Here is an 18,530-nt window from a genome sequence, read left to right as displayed (position 1 = left end):
TGCCAACCCACTTGACAGCAGAGAGTGGTAACTGATAGCCCCAGCCGAACTGCTATAGAGAGCTCCTCATTCACCTGCAGGGGTCGGTGATTGACAGCTCCAGACGATTCATATTTTGACAGCAATGGCTGACCCACCACTAGACAGCTGTGGCCTGCCCATTTAACAGCCTGGCCTAGCCCACATGACAGATACCCTTCTGTGTACCATCCAAACTCCATTCTCTGTGCATAATCCAGGTCTCCCTATCTATGCACCAGAAAGCCCATCTCCCATGTACCAGCAAGCCCCTGCCCTTTCCCAGTAAAAGAAACTACAAGTTTCATAATGTTGCCAACTTGAAACCAGTACTAGATGGAAATACCCAACACAGCTCCAGGATGCATCCTTCCAATCCTCCCCACCACCACACCCAAACCCATTCCACTGTGACTTTTAGGTCATTATAATTAAAATTGCCATGGGGGGCATGCCCACTTCCATGCCATGACACTGATGCCATGACACTTCTGATATTTATTTTTAGAGTATTTTATTTATTTGAAAGACAGAGTTACAGAGAGAGGTAGAGACAGAGAGGTCTTCCATCTGATGGTTCACTCTCCAGATGGCTGCAACAGCCGGAGCTGCGCCGATCCGAAGCTGGGAGCCAAGAGCTTCCTCCGGGTCTCCCACGTGGGTGCAACAGGGGCCCAAGGACTTGGTCCATTTTCTACTCTCTCCTAGGCCATAGCAGAGAGCTGGATCAGAAGTGGAGCAGCCGGGACTAGAACCGGAGCCCATATGGGATGCCGGCACTTCAGGCCAGGGCATTAACCCGCTGCACCACAGCACCGGCCCCCGATATTTCTTTAATAGGGCACAGAAATGAGAAGGACTTGAGACCCATCCCAAACTCCAGGCCCTTTTGAATACTCAATTGTGCTTCACCCTCTATACTACCCCCTATACCTTTGGAGGGTATAAAGGAAAGGCTTAATATTGTTGATAGTGGGAGTGACAGTTCCTTTTTCAGAGATTTTTCTTGGTCAGGGACTTTTTTTGTTGTTGTTGTTGGAGGCTTTTCTTTATTGGATTTTTTCCTTGAAGAGAGGTTTTTGGTTTTTTTTTTCAGTTTTGACTGTTCTGCTTATGCACACTTTGTCTTTAACCTTGCACTGTTTGTCTTATTCCAAATAAATCCTGCTCTTCTGTACATCTTTATGCCTCTACCTTTGAACTCCTTCACATGTGGAGGGAAGAACTTGCAATATGGCTAGCTGGGAGCCCCATGCCCAAACATCTGGGCATGTTTAAGAAATACTACTCTAGGCAGTGATGTTGAGCTTCTTCTGAGAGTGCTCTGTGGAAACCAGCCCCTCATGTTTTCAATTACCCCTATCTTATAGCTATTCATCACTGAAACACCTTTCTCCTTTCATCTCTTCACCCCTTCCACCTCTGCCTCCAAAAACACATGGCCCACTGTCTTATACCATACCCTGCCCTCTTATGATTTCTGGAGATCAGGGATGTGCCTTAGTCTAGGGAGCCAGGGCCAGGCTTCACATCTTGTACAGTGAGGACAGAGGATAAACCATGTTGCCTTTGTGAATTGTAACTGGGTAGGTCCACTGTGTCATTCTGCTATTAGCAGGCAACTGGCAATATGCCTGACCTTGTAGAAGAAAGAACAAAATCACCAAAATGCTTGCATCAGGTATTGGGGCTGTTAGGTTTGTAGTATAATTATAACAGGATTTAGAATGTCCATTCCCAGAAGCATAGAGTGATGACCATTTTTCATGAAATACACTGGGGACTTAAACTGAATTTCAGCTTAGGAGCATTTTTAAAACTGGATAAATAAGAATTTAGGTGTTCATGGCCTTTAAGGGCAAGGGAGACAGCAGACAAAGCCTAGAGACTATACAGGTTGGGTATATACTGGAGACATCTCAAGTAGGTAAAGTAGGAATAACTACTCTCAACATCAAGGACTGAAAGAAAATTGCCTATCTCAAACTTTGGTATAAAGATTTTTGCTCACTGATTTTGAATTACAGAAGCAACTTAGAAAGGGCTTTTAGGAATGTAGAACTATAGAAAAACTGTCCTCAGGATCCCTGAGCAAAACCCATGATTTCATTCTTACTTTTAAAAGATTTTTTGACAATGCAATAATCATTATCCCACCCCAAATAATTACACCTGTTTAGTTCAACTCCTGTAGTATAGATTCGGGGCAGCAGCACCTAATAAGGTTTCCAGGAACACCCTTGCTTATTCTTAGAGTTTATAAGTCTCAAGAGATTCCATACAGATAGAAATAAAACATCTTTCCCAGCAGTCAGGAGTAATAAACTAGATCATTGAATAACAAAGAATATTATCATATTGTCTTCACACAGCAAGTAGGGTCTTAGTTTCAGCAAAGCAACATCAAGTTTCACATTGGGTGGCCAGCACAGAGATACAGTTGCCACCACCACTGGCTGAGGAGTAGGCTTGGAAAGGAAGTGGTTGATGCACTCAGATGTAAGTTTCTTTGCCTCATCCCAAAGGAATGATCATGGATAAAAGTGAGCTGGTACAAAAAGACTAACTGGCAGAGCAGGCTGAGTGCGATGACATGCTGCAGTCACAAAGGCAGTCATGGAATAAGGGCACAAGCTCTCCAACAGAGAAATCTGCTGTCTGTTGCCTATAATGCATAGGTGCCTGCCTTACTTCCTGGTGTGTCAGCTCCAGCACTGAACAGAAAGCCAGAAGGGAGAAGCAGCAGTAATTGGGCAGATTGCTGTGAGAAGATAGAGGTGGAGCTGCAGGATATCTGCAAAGTTGTTCTGTAGCTGTTGGACAAATATCTTATTCCCAAAGCTATACAACCAGAAATAAGGTGTTCTACTTGAAAGTGAAAGATTATTTTTGGTATCTAAGGTGGCATATGGAGACAATAAGCGAACCACTGTGTTGAACTCCCAACAGGCTTACCAGGATGTGTTTGAAATTAGTAAGAAACAAATACAGCCCACACACCCAATTCCACTTGGCCTGGCACACAACTTCTCAGTCTTGTACTATGAGATTCTAAACTCTCCTGGAAAGGTCTGCAGCCTGGATACACAGCATCTGATGATGAGTTGCTGAATTGGATACAATGAATCAAGAGTAAGAAGAAAGCACTCAGATGATGCAGGGTGCTTAAGGGATAATTTCATTCTGTGGACATCAGAAAAACAGGAAGATGAAGAAGATGCTGGGGGGGGGGGAGAGAACTAAAGTCTGTCATGCTTTCTGATCTGTTTAGTGTTACTCTGTACCCACCACATATATCCCTTTGTGTGATTAAAAAAAATTATGTTGGGGCAGGTGCTGTAGTATAGTGGGTAAAGCTGCTGCCCGCAGTGCTGGCATCCCATTTGGGTGCCAGTTCAAGTCCCCACTGCTCCACTTTCTTTTTTTTTTTTAACTTTTATTTAATGAATATAAATTTCCAATGTACAGCTTATGGATTACAATGGCTTCCCCCCTCCATAACGTCCCTCCCACCTACAACCCTCCCCTTTCTCACTCCCTCTCCCCTTCCATTCACATCAAGATTCATTTTCGATTCTCTTTATAGACAGAAGATCAGTTTATCATACATTAAGTAAAGATTTCAACAGTTTGCTCCCACACAAACATAAAGTGAAAAATAATAGATGATTTTTTAAATTATGATGAAATCAGATCAGACCTATTGTCATGTTTAATCCCAGTGAGAGTCAAGTTGGGAATTGATAATTTCTTCTTCTTCTTCTTTTTTTTTTTTTTTTTTTTTACAGAAGATCAGTTTAGTATACATTAAGTAAAGATTTCAACAGTTTGCACCCCCATAGAAACACAAAGTGAAAAATACTGTTTGACTACTACTTATAGCATTAAATCACAATGTACAGGACATTAAGGACAGAGATCCTACATGAGGAGTAAGTGCACAGTGACTCCTCTTGTTGACTTTACAAATTGACACTCCTGTTTATGGCATCAGTAATCTCCCTATGCTCCAGTCATGAGTTTCCAAGGCTATGGAAGCCCCTTGAGTTCTCCGACTCTTATCTTGTTTAGACAAGGTCATAGTCAAAGTGGAGGTTCTCTCCTCCCTTCAGAGAAAGGTACCTCCTTCTTTGAAGACCTGTTCTTTCCACTGGAATCTCACTCACAGAGATCTTTCATTTAGTTTAGGTTTTTTTTTTTTTTTGCCAGAGTGTCTTGGCTTTCCATGCCTGAAATACTCTCATGGGCTTTTCAGCCAGATCCGAATGCCTTTAGGGCTGATTCTGAGGCCAGAGTGCTGTTTAGGACATCTGCCATTCTATGAGTCTGCTGAGTATCTCGCATCCCATGTTGGATCATTCTCCCCTTTATTTATTCTATCGGTTAGTATTAGCAGGTACTAGACTTGTTTACGTGCTCCCTTTGACTCTTAGTCCTTTCATTATGATCAATTGTGAACTGAAATTGATCACTTGGAATAGTGAGATGGCATTGGTACATGCCACTCTGATGGGATTGAATTGGAGTCCCCTGGTATGTTTCTAACTCTACCATTTGGGGCAAGTCAGCTTGAGCATGTCCCAAATTATATATCTCTTCCCTCTCTTATTCCTACTCTTATGTTTAACAGGGATCACATTTCAGTTAAATTTCAACACTTAAGAATAACTGTGTATTAATTACAGAATTAAACCAGTCATATTAAATAGAATAGACAAAAAAAACTACTAAGAGGGATAATGTATTAAGTTGTTCATTAACAGTCAGGGCTATACTGATCAAGTCACCGTTTCTCATAGTGTCCATTTCACTTCAACAGGTTTCCTTTTTGGTGTTCAGTCAGTTGTCACCGATCAGGGAGAACATATGATATTTGTCCCTTTGGGAATGGCTTATTTCACTCAGCATGATGTGTTCCAGATTCCTCCATTTTGTTGCAAATGACTGGATTTCATTGTTTCTTACTGCGGTATAGTATTCTAAAGAGTACATATCCCATAATTTCTTTATCCAATCTACCGTTGATGGGCATTTAGGTTGGTTCCAGGTCTTGGCTATTGTGAATTGTGCTGCAATAAACATTAGGGTGCAGACCGCTTTTTTGTTTGCCAATTTAAATTCCTTTGGGTAAATTCCAAGGAGTGGGATGGCTGGGTCGAACAGTAGGGTTATATTCAGGTTTCTGAGGAATCTCCAGACTGACATCCATAGTGGCTTGACCAGTTTGCATTCCCACCAACAGTGGGTTAGTGTCCCTTTTTCCCCACATCCTCTCCAGCATCTGTTGTTGGCAGATTTGTGTATGTGAGCCATTCTAACCCGGGTGAAGTGAAACCTCATTGTGGTTTTGATTTGCATTTCCCTGATTGCTAGTGACCTTGAACATTTTTTCATGTGCCTGTTGGCCATTTGGATTTCCTCTTTTGAAAAATGTCTATTGAGGTCCTTGGCCCATCTCTTAAGTGGGTTGTTTGTTTTGATGTTGTGGAGTTTCTTGATTTCTTTGTAGATTCTGGTTATTAACCCTTTATCTGTTGCATAGTTTGCAAATATTTTTTCCCATTCTGTCGGTTGTCTCTTCACTCTCCTGACTGTTTCTTTTGCAGTACAGAAACTTCTCAATTTGATGCAATCCCAATAGTTGATTTTGGCTTTGACTGCCTGTGCCTCCCGGGTCTTTTCCAGAAATTCTTTGCCTGTGCCAATATCTTGCAGAGTTTCTCCAATGTTCTCTAATAACTGGATGGTGTCAGGTCGTAGATTTAGGTCTTTAATCCATGTTGAGTGGATTTTTGTGTAAGGTGTAAGGTAGGGGTCTTGCTTCATGATTCTGCACGTGGAAATCCAGTTTTCTCAGCACCATTTATTGAATAGACTCCAGGAATTGGTTTTAGATCCTTGATCAAATATAAGTTGGCTGTAGATGTTTGGATTGATTTCTGGTGTTTCTATTCTGTTCCATTGGTCTATCCATCTGTTTCTGTACCAGTACCATGCTGTTTTGATTACAACTGCCCTGTAGTATGTCCTGAAATCTGGTATTGTGATGCCTCCAGCTTTGTTTTTGTTGTACAAGATTTCTTTAGCTATTCGAGGTCTCTTGTGCCTCCATATGAATTTCAGCATCATTTTTTCTAGATCTGAGAAGAATGTCTTTGGTATCTTGATTGGGATTGCATTGAATGTATAAATTGCTTTTGGGAGAATGGACATTTTGATGATGTTGATTCTTCCAATCCATGAGCATGGAAGATTTTTCCATTTTTTGGTATCCTCTTCTATTTCTTTCTTTAAGATTTTGTAATTCTCATTGTAGAGATCTTTAACGTCCTTGGTTAAGTTTATTCCAAGGTATTTGATTGTTTTTGTAGCTGTTGTGAATGGGATTGATCTTAGCAGTTTTTTCTCAGCCATGTCATTGCTTGTGTATACAAAGGCTGTTGATTTTTGTGCATTGATTTTATATCCTGCCACTTTGCCAAACTCCTCTATGAGTTCTAATAGTCTCTTAGTAGAGTTCTTTGGATCCTCTAAGTAAAGAATCATATCGTCTGCAAAGAGGGATAGTTTGGCTTCTTCCTTCTCAATTTGTATTCCTTTAATTTCTTTTTCTTGTCTGATGGCTCTGGCTAAAACTTCCAGAACTATGTTAAATAGCACCCACTGCTCCACTTTCAATGCAGCTCTCTGCTGTGGCCCAGGAAAGCAGTAGAAGATGGCCCAAGTGCTTGGGCCCCTGTAACTGTGTGGGAGACCCCAAAGAAACTTCTTGGCTCCTGGCTTCGGATCAGCGCATCTCCGACTGTCGCAGCCAATTGGGGAGTGAACCAGTAGATGGAAAACCTCTCTCTCTCTCTCTCTCTCTCTGCCTGTCCTTCTTTCTCTGTGTAACTCTTTCAATACGTAAACAAATATTTAAATAAAAAAACTATATCAACTTTTTTTAAGATTTATTTATTTGAAGGGCAGAACTGGAGAACGAGAGAGAGAGAGAATTTTTTTTTTTATTTGACAGGTAGAGTTATAGACAGTGACAGAGACAAAGAGAAAGGTCTTCCTTCTGTTGGTTTATGTCTCCAAATGACTGCCATGGCCGGCGCTGTGCCAATCCAAAGCCAGGAGCCAGGCACTTTCTCCTGGTCTCCCATGCAGGTGCAGGGACCCAAGCACCTGGGCCATCCTCCACTGCCCTCCCGGGCCACAGCAGAGAGCTGGACTGGAAGAGGAGCAACTGGGACTAGAACCTGGCACCCACATGGGATGTGGGCACCGCAGGCAGAGGACGAACCAAGTGAGCCGTGGCACCGGCCCAACTATGTCAACATTAGATTTACACAGCCTCAACCTAGCAAAAATGGTCAATGGGATAAACAGCTCGTACTTTAACATTTAGCTTGGTCAAATGAATGCCACTGCATTCTGAAATTTTGATTTTGATTAACATTGGCAGTATTACTGTGTTTAATTTTTTAAAAACAGCACTGCAATTATGGGTTTCTGTAATTAGCAGAACTCTTTTTTTATTTTTTGACAGGCAGAATTAGACAGTGTGTGTGAGAGAGAGAGAGAGAAAGAGAGAGGGAGAGAGGGAGAGAGTTATAGACAGTGAGAGAGGGACAGAGAGAAAGGTCATCCTTCCGTTGGTTCACTCCCTTAATGGCCACCATGGCCGGCGCTGTGCCGATCCGGAGCCAGGGGCCAGGTGCTTCCTCCCAGTCTCCCATGCGGGTGCAGGGCCCAAGCACTTGGGCCATTCTCCACTGCCCTCCTGGGCCACAGCAGAGAGCTGGACTGGAAGAGGAGCAACTGGGACTAGAACCCAGGGTGCTGGCGCCGCAGGTGGAGGATTAGCCAAGTGAGCCACGGCGCCGGCCTGCAGAACTCTTACTGGTAGGAAAAAAAGACCTGAATTATGTGTAACATTTTGGAAAATTTAACCTGATATCAAAATAGTCACTGAAATACAATTCCCTTGTAAATTTGTAAAGAAAGTTATGAAGGTTGTATTATGATGCTGGAGCTTGAAGTGAGACATCCACACCATTTATAGTTCAAAGTCAATGGTAATTCACAGTTATTCTTTCTGTTCAGGATTTATAGACACTTGATTGGTTTGGGCTGTTGTCACTCAAAAGTCCATGACCATTAATGTCTACAGTGTCATCCTCTGAGGAAACCCAAAGCCTGAAATTGAAATTTTTAGTTATGATGCTGCAGAAAGGGCCAGTACTCATAAGTTGACAAAGCCCCTTTTCCTACAATGATGTTATCTATTTACCACTTATGAAAACATTGGAATCTGTTTTTCTTGTAACTACTCAGCTAAAGGAAAATAGAAGTCATGTATCTGATGAATGCCCTTATCTGTTTCCTGGATAACACCTGTAAGAATAATGTTCTATAGAGATCGCCTTTCACTTCAAGAGTACTTAGTCTTTGGTTCTTCCTAGCTTGGGGATTTTAAATTTTGATATCTAATCATTCTTGCCCCCTGTCCTTTTTGACTGTTGACCTTAGGTTTCTCTTCCTTCTTTGAATTTCTGTCCTCCTGCTTCATTACATTCTTTTCTTTCTGAATTCTACTTTTTCTTTTGTTCACTTTTTAATACTATATATGCAGAAGGTGAAAGATGTTGGTGTGCCCATTGGTAAGCAAGCCTTGCCTCAAAGAGCTTCTGGCATCATAGTTCTGGTTCCTCCAGTTCTCAGAATATTCAATCATCAAGATATGAATCAAAGTATTTTTAAATAGCCATAACTTGTCCCTGTATTGCAGTCAGTCCTGATAATGCTTGTTAGTACCTGTTACCAGATCTCCTAGTGTGCTCATCCAGCTCAGTTCTCAGATGTGTTTGCATGGGTACTGCAGTGGAGAGAATCAAGATGAGCCACGTCTTTCTGTCTCAGAGTACGACCTCTCCAACCTTTAGCATTTCATGTAGCTGTAGAGTCCATCTGTTTGTCCATCTGGTGAAATGAGAAAAGAAAAATTCATGCACCGATTTAAAACAAATAAAAAAATACTTCCTCCTTTCCAGCTGAACAAAAATGTGCAGTTAATACTTGGCACTTGAAAATGCAACAGTGAATGTGGAACCAATCCTGTCTGTATATATGATAGCGTTTTTTTTTTTAAGATTTTATTTATTTGCTTGAGAGGTAAAGTTAGAGAGAGAGACAGACAGACAGACAGACAGACAGAGGGAAAGGTCTTCCATTTGCTGGTTCACTTCTCAAATGGTCACAACGGCTGGAGCTGAGCTGAGCCAAAGCCAGGAGCCAGAAGTTTCTTCCAGGGCTCCCACACAGGTGCAGGGGCCCAAGCATTTGGGCCTATTCTACTGCTTTCCCAGGCCATTGCAGAGAGCTGGATCAGTAGAATTAACTGGCACCCAAATGGGATGCTGGCACCCCAGGCAGAGGATTAGCCTACTATACCACAGCGCCCGCCCCTCTGATAGCTCTTTCTTGTTTTATATTTCCTTAGTATTCTGCCTAATGCTTGCTTCTGTGATGGTGTATTGCCTACCAAGCACACCTATGGTTGGGAAAATAGTATAACAAAAAAAAAAAAAAAAAAGAAAAGAAAAATCCCTGGTGATTGATGTCTTAGATTTGTGTATATCTTTTAAACAGTTCTACTTTCACTTTATGCACAATAGGAAAAGCATAAAAATTCAAAAGTGAAATAAAATATTTCATCAGAAAAAAAGTGTCACATTGAATTAATATTGCTCATTTTAAACTTATTTGGTTTGAAGCTTCATATTTTTTAGACTATTTATTTATTTGAAAGGCAGTTACAGAGAGGGGAGGAGAGACAGAGATCTTCCATCTGCTGATTCACTCCTCAAATGGCCACATCAGGAGCAAAAAGCCAGGAGCGTGGAACCCCATCTGGGTCTCCCACATGGGCAACAGGGGCCGAAGCACTGGGGCCATCTTCTTTTGCTTTTCCAGGCACATTATCAGGGAGCTGGATCAGAAGCAGAGCAGCTGGAACTTGAACTGGCACTCATATGGCATGCCGGTGTTACAAGCAGCAGCACACCGTCAGACCTATAGTTTGTTTATATTTAACTTGTAAGTATGTTTTGGCATAAAGAATTTGTACCAAGCTTACGTTTAATATATTCTAATTAACATTTTAATAAAAATAATTTAAGTAATCACCAAGTGGTCCACAAGAATTTTTTTCCTTTAAAAGGAGGATCTGTACATTACTTAAGTTTGTGAAACACTTGTTACTTAATTTCACAAGTGTGCTTTAAAAATCTATAGACAATAGAATTAAAAGACAAATTTGTTTTGGTGTAAAACATTTTAAAATCCAAAAATAGTCTTTTCATAATATGAGTTTTCCATGTACTTTTTGGTGGTTTATGATTATTTCTTTTTTTTTTTTTTATTTTTTGACAGGCAGAGTGGACAGTGAGAGAGAGAAAGGTCTTCCTTTGCCGTTGGTTCACCCTCCAATGGCCGCCGCGGCCGGCGCGCTGCGGCCGGCGCACCGCGCTGATCCGATGGCAGGAGCCAGGAGCCAGGTGCTTTTCCTGGTCTCCCATGGGGTGCAGGGCCCAAGCACCTGGGCCATCCTCCACTGCACTCCCTGGCCACAGCAGAGAGCTGGCCTGGAAGAGGGGCAACCAGGACAGAATCCGGCGCCCCGACCGGGACTAGAACCCGGTGTGCCGGCGCCGCTAGGCGGAGGATTAGCCTAGTGAGCCGCGGCGCCGGCCCTATGATTATTTCTTATGTAGAGAATTTACATTCCATCTTTTAAATTACTGTAGATCAATAAGGGAGAATAGGTATCATAATATTATCAAACTTAAGCATGTATTGACTCCAACCAACTGTATTGTCAGGATGTTACCCACATCAATCCAATACCTTCAAATGTGAATTTCTTGCACTGAAGGCATATGGTCAAATCCAGTTTAGAGGAGCTCTTACAACAATTAGGAACCCATGAATATTCAGAATCTTTCTGCTTACATATATATAAGCATATATATAAGCATATAAATATATACATCCTAAAAATTCAAATGAAAAGTAACCTCGCATGGATAATATATTTGCATCTGAAGCTTGATCTATGTTGTGGTGTGATGGTAGTCTCTCCTGTTGTAGACATTCATAAAGCAGAAGACATCTGAACTTATTTGCAGCACATGGGAGACAGTTCAGGGATTTCCCAAAATCCATTCTTTATTCCTCCCTCCCCAACCTCCACTGCCCCTAAGCATAGTTTGATTGGTAACATTTGCTTGGAATAATGGAATAGGTCATTATGCCTCACTTATTGAACTACGACCCCCCAATTACAATTTGTGCACCAGCCTAGGGCTGGATTCTTTTTAAGCTTACAATTGCATATGGATTTTAAAATAATTGGATGCCAGGATTATAGAGATTGCAAGAGTATTGTGGGGAGCAACTGGGAGCAACTCGGACTAGACTAAGTTACTGGAATTAAGACTTATTCTATGCATCTGCTTTCCCACAATATGGCGCTGAGAAGGGAGTAACAACTTCTACGCAGCTGCCTCTCGCCAGCTTGAGTGATGACCTGCAGGAGCTGATCCTGCTCCTGATTGCAGGAGAGCAGCATACTCGGCGTGTGGGTAGCAGAGTTGGGATTGGTGGAAGAGGACTATAAAGGAGGAGAGAGACAACATGCACCAGGAACATCTGAGGGAACACCTGTGCAGCCCCCAAGAGAGCCGGCCGGCGGTGTGCCTCTCCCCCGCGGAAGTGGGGAAAGTGGCCAGGGGGAACCGCCCTTCCACGGAGGTGGAAGGGACGGTAGCCAACCCGGGAAGAACCAGCAGCAAACCCGGGGAGGGCCGAGCAGATGAAAGAACAGTGCAGGGTCCTGTGTCGTTCCTCCACGAAGACGGGGAGCGACATAATGGTGCCGTGACTCGGATATGAAGCCTAGGCAGGGTTTAGCGTCGTTCCTCCACGAAGAGGGGGAGCGACAAGTATGGAGACAAAAATACTTTTATTTGAATACATCCAAATTAAGGAACAAATTTTGACACTGCACTGACATTTCAAATGTATAGTTAACCTTGAAAACTAATGTCACCAGCTAACACCCTAAGCAACTCAAAAGTTTTTATTGTGAGTCATGTCTATTTAAGATCATAAAAGCACCTGATGTTCTCCAAAGTAGTCTTCCAGATTTTCATATTCCTGGGAGAGGTGCAATTACCAGCCACCATATGCTATTACAAGAGCAACACCTGTGTAGATAGGTCAAAATATCATCTTTTGCTTCATTCTAATACTAAGAGCTCCTCCCCAGGAAAAACTTAAGCCTTATTACCAAAACATGCAGCCCACGTTGGAGCATGTTTCTGAACCACACTTGTATGAACTTTTACCCACTCCTACTTGTAATGACAAGAACTTCCCCTCTTACATTTTCATTTGTGCCATTATAAAAGGCACCATTTCCTCTTTTTGTAGAGTTATAGCTTTGGAAATCTTTATTTGCTACAAACAAATTACTTTGCATGAAAACTCCTTCTGGTGCTTAGAATTCTCTAGGAAATAGGCCCACAATGTTGGGTGGTTAACATTTGGCAACCCAGATGGGACTGCTCTTTCTCTAAGGTTCTCATCTCTTGACCTCCTGGTTTCCAGCAGACAGTGTAATTGGGGCAGTGACAGCTTCCCCAGACTAACCCATACACACTACCTGGAATCAGGGATTGGTTCTTGAAAAAGGACTCCCTTCTTGGCACCAGTGACCAGTGAGTTCTTTGCTCAGTGGATTTCTCAATGGAGGTAAGTGGTTCCAGCCCCACAGCCTCGCCATAAGGATTATTTTTTTGAGCTATCTCACAAAGTCTGAGTAGAGCCTTGTTGTGAGGACCACAGAACATAGCCAAAGGAAGGCCTTAATCTTGGCTCTGGTGAAATGGGAATGGTCTAAAAAGTTTGACTAGTTAATCTGAGGAAAGCTGCAAAGAATGGGCTAGAGTTCCCTTAGTAACTCCCAGATGGTGACAAAGTACAGGTTCAAGTCCCTCTGGAGTCACTTTATTGGGAATGCCCAAATTCCTTCTCAGAGCTTTAATTGTCAGACTGACTTTCAGGGTGCCTAAGCTGTTCTCACTTCCTTCACTCCTCTATTATCACTTTTGGTGAGGTCCTATAACTTATTGGTTTACCTTTCCCTTGCTCAGAGAATTCCCTCAGACAATTGGAGGTATAAACTTCAATTTCCTTGTTCTAATCTCATCTCTCTTGTACTGTACATTCAGGATGTGAGTTCCTGACAGAAGGACCTCATTTAGGATCCAGTGCTCAACTGGCAAGTGGACCTAGCCTCTGGCCTTATTGTCTTTCTGTTAAAAGGAATTCAAAAATAACTTGTCAGACTCAAGAGTAATTTAAAGCCCATTCCCTAGCTTTCTCCTATTGAATTATTCAGGCACAAGGGGAAGAAGGCATATGAAAAGAGAAGTATACACTCCTCACTGAGTCAAAAAAGGAGGGAGGGTGACCCTACCTTTTAATATTATACTGCAATTGGATTTCTGGGGTTATTTTGTTCATTCATTTTATTTTGTTTTGTTTTACAGAAAGAAAGCATGACTAGACTAGGAACCAGCTATAAACCTGGAATTCATCCTTTCAGGTAAGTGCCTCATGGTAAAGGTGAATTTATAAAATGTACATACTTCCTCTGCTCTGACTTATATCACTAGAGCACACACACAGAAAGATACACAGATGGAGAGGAAATTATTAACTTGCTCAAGAGAATTTTTATCACTCAAAACTCCACTTGAGCAGATATCCAAAGCCTGCTGACCAACCTACCTACTGCTAAAGACAAGTCAGCTGTCATGTTAAAAGCTAGTTAACAAACAAGGAGTATGACCCAGCATTGAATGCCTGATGGCCAAATAAATGGACAGTGCCAAAGAAGATCCTAAATGGAAAATGCTCTAAGTTACCACAAAAAGTTAGTACATTTCAGGTCTATTTTTGAGATTTATGCAAATAGTGGGTCAGCTACCTATTAATCATTGTAAATTGAGAGAGGCATAACAGGGCCTTGATGAAAACCACTCTGCCTTCTTATAAAGATTATGGGACTACCTCAGATGATAGACTAATTTGGATCCTGATGTCCAAAGTAGTACAATGGCTCCTGATACATATTTCATATCTCAAATTGTGCCAGGCAACCATAGAATGGTTAAAAAATCTGGCAATCAGCCTTGAGCTGATACTAACTTTACTCAGTTAGTGGAAGATACTTTTGCAGTGTTTAATAACTGAAATATGATTGAGGAAGAAAATAAAAGACAAAAAGATACAGAGACAATCTACCCTTTTGGCTGTGGCGCTCCAATCTGCTCAAAGTAAACTGCGAGAGAGGAAGAAGACACCATGAGTGAGTGGCCCTACCCTCTACCAAGGAATCAGAAGGCCACAAAAGAAGTGTGACTGAAGTAATGTGCTTACTAAAAATAGAAAGGGCACCAGAAGCGGAAATTCCTAAACTGTTCAGAGAGTGGGAGGGAATCAGACAGGACTGAATCATGCTAGCTATCTTTAACTGAAGATGAGATGGGACAGGGCTGTGGGGCTCCTCAGGTGGATCCTTCAACCAGATCCTCATCTTCCCTGAGGAGTTCCCCATGTAACCCGTGGGAGGACAATTTGTTAAACTTCTGTTCTGAACTGGAGCCACGTTCTTCCTGATATATACCAAAAAGGGAGATCTTTTTGATAAGATATAGTATAGAAAGAGTATCCAAAAAATTAGATACTAAGGGATTTCTGGATTCCTTGACCTATAAAATAGACATATTATCTAACTTAGGGGCCTCAATAAACTGAGAACAAGACAAAATTGAGATACGACTCTTCTTTCTTTTTAAGATTTATTTTATTTATTTGAATGATAGAGTTACAGACACACACACACACACACACACACACACACAGAGGTCTTCCAACTGTTGGTTCATTCCCCAAATGGCTGCAACAGCCAGTGCTAGGTCAGGCTGAATCCAGGAGCCAGGAACTTCTTCCTGGTCTCCTATGTGGGTTCTAGGGCCCAAGCTCTGGAGCCATCCTCTGCTGCTTTCACAGGCCTATTAGTTGGGAGCTGGATTAGAAATGGAGCAGCTGGAACTTGAACTAGTGCTCATATGGGATGCCAGTGCTGCAGGCAGCTGCTTAATCCACTATGCCACAATGCTGGCCCTAAGACACAACTCTTTGGAAGTCAGTAAGTTGAGCTAGTAGTCTTATTTATAAAATACACCAGCACCTGAAAAGGAAGTGATCCTTCTAAGTGTTCTAAGCCTAATTTAATTCAAAAGTGTAGACACAACACATTTGGGACAATCAGTGTCACACCAGTAAGAGTAAAATTAAAACAGATAGATCACTAGCCCTGGGTAAAACAGTATCCCTTGCAAGCAGAAGCTAAGATTTTAGAGCAGATATTGATCAGGCCATGCAGATCTCCATGTACTACTCCTACTCAACCTGTTAAGAAGATAGGAATAGGAGACGTAGATTTGTTTAAGATATTAGGGCTATCAATAACCTACTCTGAGACATACATCCTGTGGTACCTAGCTCTTACTACCATACTGGCAAATTTCCCCCAGGGATAGCAAGTACTATTCAGGTTGGACTTAAAAGATACTTTTTCCTGCATCCTGTTGAATTATGAACCTCAGGAGATACTTGTTTTTGCTATCCCACCAGAAACAATAGTCTGATCGACTGTCTTATCCCAGGGTTTAAAACTTCCCTGCTATCTTCACAGAAATTTTGAGCTAATATTTAAGAAAATTAAAATTAAAACAGTATATTGTTTCAAAGTACATAAATGACATCTTGATAGCCAGCCCTACTAAGGAAATCTCTTATATAACAAGCACTGTAGCCATGTTAAACTTCCTAGCCAGCAAAGAGTATAAAGCATCTAAAGAAAAGACACAAATACCTAGACACAAATACCTAAAATACGTGGGGTTCATTGTTTCAAAAGAACAGTATAATCTTCCTCAAGAGAGAGAATTCCCGGGACTGGTAGGCTTTTTCCACATTTGGATTTAAACTTTGGGTTGATTGCTAAGCCTTTCTGTGATAAACCACGTGGCACTAAATGCCTCCTTTTAAATGGGATAAGGTACATGACAAAGCTTTCAAAAAGTGTAAAAGCCTACATGTAAAAGTGCCCAGACTGCCTTTACCAGACTTAAATAAATCATTTGACCTTTATGTTCATGAGAAGCAGGGACTAGCTGTTGCATTAATCCATATGTTGGGATCTTTACAAATTTAGAGTGGTAGCTTACTTTTTAGAAAAGATTATTTGTTTGAAAGAGTTGAGAGAGAGAGAGAGACAAAGAAATCTTCCATCCACTGATTTATTCCCCAAATGACCACATCAACCAGGGTTAGGCCAGGTTAAAACCAGGAGCCAGGAGCTTCTTCCTGGTCTCCCATGAAGGTACAAGGGCCCAAGCACTGGGGCCATCCTCTGCTGCTTCCCCAGGCACATTAGCAGGGAGCTGGATTAGAAATGGAGCAGCCAGGACTCGAACCAGCATCCAAGGGGGATTCTGATGACACAGGTTGGGGTTTAACCTACTGTACTACATTGTTGGCCCCTGTAGCTTACTCCTTAAATCAGTTAAACACTATGACAAAAGGATAACCCCCATTATTTGAAGGCTGTAGCAGCTACCTGAGATAAGAAGCAGAGATAGGAAGCAGAGAAGCTAACTATGGGTCAACCTATGACAGGAGGACTCCCTCATTGGATCTGTAGTCTACTAGAGACTAAAAAACATCTATGGCTATCCCAAAATAAAACATTTCTGTGACAAGCTATGCTGCTACACTCCCATCAGATCTCTTTAACTACCTGCCATACCCTAAATCCAGCTACTTGTTTCTTGATACAAGAGGCCTTTTACCCATGCCTGCCCAGATGTGATGGATCAAATTTTCTCTAGCCAGAAAAATCTCCAGAGTGAATCATTACCTAATATAGAAAACAATAATATTGTTTGTGGGTGGGATTGCCTTCATAAAAAATGGACAGAAAGAAGAAGGTGATGCATTAGTGTCCCTGCATTTAACCATAGAAACTAGCACCAGATACATCCACTCAAAAAACAAAAATATAATTCCATTAACCAGAGCTTTAGAACCAGGAGAGAAATAATTAATTCACAGATTCCAAGTATGCCTTCTATTACCCAAGCTCTTAGAGCCATTTGGAAAGAAAATAAGGATTTTTAAACAGCAGCAAAAAAAAAAAAAATCAAACATGAGGGGTGGGCATTATAACTCAGTAGGTTAAGAGATTGTCCCATACCAAAGTATCTGGGATCAAGTCCTATCTCTCCCTCTACTTTGGATCCTACTTCCTGCTAATGCATCTGGAAGGCTGCAAGTGATGGCTCAGAGTTCCTGGCTCCTGTTTTCAACATAGCCCAGCCCTGGCTGTTGCATGCATTAAGAAAGTGACCCAGTGGATAGAAGATAGAAGATTCATACTTACTTTCTCCCTCCCTCCCTCTCTCCCTCCCTCCATGTCACTCTGCCTTTCAAATAAATAAAAAAGTAAACACTTTCTAAAAAGACATTAAACATGGATCAGAGATTCTTAAACAGTTAGAAGCAGTGCCTGGCCCCAAAGAAGCAACTACAGCACTGTAGAGGTCATTAAAAGGGAAAATCAGAGCCTAGGAAAGGAAATAATTTAGCAGGTGCAGCTGCACTAAGGGCTGCTATCTCAGGAGAGTTTCTTCAGCAGCCATTACTTCCATCTCTTCCTTTCTGTAAGTCTACACCAGTGGAAACTCCTGAGGAAATAAGGGAAGCCTTTACAAGTTGTTATCAATGGTCCCCAACAGTTAAGTGCTATATGATAAACCAACAAGGAAAGATTTGGGTCTCCATACTGTCAGCATAGAGACTCCTTAGGGTGTTCATGATTCTACCCATATGGAAAGGAGATCTTATACTTGTGGTTCTAAAGGCTCATATACACCCCAGGCATAAAAGATCTGATTAAGAAAATAATTGGACAATGTGGCTTTTTGTCAATAAATAATGTAAAAACCAAGTGTTCTGTATCTCCCTCCACCCTTTGACTAGGACAATCAAATCCAGAGAACTTCACTGAAGAAAGATGGCAAGCTGATTTTACTGTTACACCCATAGCTCCTGGGAGATACAAGTACCTCTTGGTGTTTAACAATATATTTACTGTCTGTATTAAAGCCCTGCTTATAGATTGGAAAGGACAATAGAAGAGAGTACAACAACATTACCAGAAGAAGTCATCTAGTTAATAGAAAACAGCCAATCAAACAAGCCTTCCTCAGAATGACTTTATTTCTTGCATTCATGGGCCCTTTGGCGCTCTACTTCTTCTCTTCTCTCTGGGCTATGCATATTCAATTGTCCACTACATTTTGTGACTAAACACATTAAAATGATAAAGT

General features: G+C 41.6%; 2 long non-coding RNA genes and 1 pseudogene across 2 annotated transcripts in view; 2 read left to right on the top strand and 1 right to left on the bottom strand.

Moving 5' to 3' along the window:
- The window catches only part of LOC103348955 (uncharacterized), a 25,410-nt gene extending 7,099 nt beyond the window's left edge, over positions 1 to 18,311 (top strand). Inside the window, exons 2-3 of the long non-coding RNA XR_007923514.2 lie at positions 13,620 to 13,675; positions 18,181 to 18,311. This is a non-coding gene — a long non-coding RNA (uncharacterized lncRNA). The remainder of the gene's footprint in view (positions 1 to 13,619; positions 13,676 to 18,180) is intronic.
- LOC127493411 (14-3-3 protein beta/alpha-like) lies at positions 2,408 to 3,387 on the top strand (annotated as a pseudogene).
- LOC103348915 (uncharacterized) overlaps positions 8,846 to 18,530 on the bottom strand; it is a 40,416-nt gene continuing 30,731 nt past the window's right edge. Inside the window, exon 3 of the long non-coding RNA XR_007923503.2 lies at positions 8,846 to 8,985. This is a non-coding gene — a long non-coding RNA (uncharacterized lncRNA). The remainder of the gene's footprint in view (positions 8,986 to 18,530) is intronic.

The sequence above is a fragment of the Oryctolagus cuniculus genome, chromosome 1 (assembly GCF_964237555.1).
Source record: "Oryctolagus cuniculus chromosome 1, mOryCun1.1, whole genome shotgun sequence".
In the NCBI taxonomy this organism is placed as follows: Eukaryota; Metazoa; Chordata; class Mammalia; order Lagomorpha; family Leporidae; genus Oryctolagus; species Oryctolagus cuniculus.
The sequence above is the reverse complement of the archived record's forward strand: the minus strand, read 5'-3'. Positions and strand labels throughout refer to the sequence as shown.